This window comes from Phaethon lepturus, unplaced genomic scaffold (assembly GCF_000687285.1).
Source record: "Phaethon lepturus isolate BGI_N335 unplaced genomic scaffold, ASM68728v1 scaffold4375, whole genome shotgun sequence".
NCBI lineage: Eukaryota > Metazoa > Chordata > Aves > Phaethontiformes > Phaethontidae > Phaethon > Phaethon lepturus.
In genome coordinates, this window is record NW_010539707.1 from 10,577 (window position 1) to 12,137 (window position 1,561).

Sequence of the window (1,561 nt, forward strand, 5' to 3'; positions counted from 1 at the left end):
GCTTCTCGGAGTTGGACTAACACATGGACTTCTTTGTGTATTTTATCTCATTTTTAAAATTGGCTTTCCTTGACTTAACAGACTAACACTGAATATTAACTGCAGTCAAATACTTCTGTCAAAGGTTTAAGTCTAATATATATTTATTTGCTGCATCCTGTTCTCAGTTTTATGCAGAGTGTCTTGCTTTCATATGATAAACATATTTTTCTAATTTCCTAAACTTTCCAAATGTAATTAGGAAATTTGAGTCCTCTTTTATGCTAATCAGTCATGCATTCTGTCATTTTCAATTAAATGTGGTTTGCTTTATAGTTTTTACTTCATTTTTTAATTAATAAAATCTCACCTTTATATTCTTACATATTCTTTGAACAGAAGGAGCATTTACCTTGGTGTTTAAGAAGTTATTTTATTTACTTCTTTATATTAAAACTTCCTCCATCCCAACTTTCCCTCTCGTAGCAAGATTTCTACTTTAAAGTAGTACCAAGCTTGAATATGTAATTTTATTGGATTTTTAAGTGATTACTGTTGTTGAAATGCTAAAGAGACTGCTGGCTTGTCTGCAGCCACATAGAAGAACTTGAATTTGTTCATAAAATTAGATCCACAATGACTAAGTGACATCCTAGTTTTCGTGGTACTACCTTATGTGTTTTTAATTTCTTATTACTATTAGAGATTTAAGATTGTGTTAGCAAACAGAAAAATGTTATCAAATTTCATTCAGAGATATGCAGTTCCAATATATAATAATCTTAAATCTTTCTTGAGTTGAAAATAGTTGCCAACTTCTGTATCTCCTCAAGTTTACTTTTTAATTTACTGGAGTTTTAGAAACATGTTTTCTTGTTCTTTTGCACACTAGTTTGAAATAGGTTTATTGCATTTTTCTCCAAAGATGTTTGTTTTTTTTCCAGTGTTTTTTTTTAAACAACCTACATTCAACAGAAATTCTTTTGAATAGGAGTAAATAGAGAACAAGATGGAACTTTGAATAGAATTTGCTGTGAAAACTTGATGTTGTTGACTATGGAAAAAAGCACATCCTACTTACCTCTTAGGCTTTGTGTAGACTACTGCTGATGCCGAGGAAAATGCAGGAAACATTCAGTAAATAGACTTATTTCACTGTTTCTCTAAAAAAAAAAAAAAAAAGAAAATAAAAGATAATGAGAAGGGTGAAAGGGTATCTCAGGTTATTTTGCTTAAGCATCCATCCATCCATCCATCCAAAATCCCCTGTTAACTATAGAGTGTTCATAGAGCATTACAGTAAAACAGTTTTACTTTTAAAATTGTCACTTCGCCCCAAATTTGATATGTTGACCTCTTGCCCCATTATGAATAGCTGATGCTCCTTTTCACTCCTCCTGTTTTGCCCATTCTTAGTGTGTCTGTAACAATTGAAAGGGCTGAGTTGCTTTTCCCTGTGAGTGGTTGCTCATTCTTTTCATTATTGATCTCTTTTGAGTATTGCTTATAGATTAATGATAAAATTTAAGTTTTTAGATTTTGCTTTGATAAAACGTTGAGCACTCTAACCTCAATTCAGCAG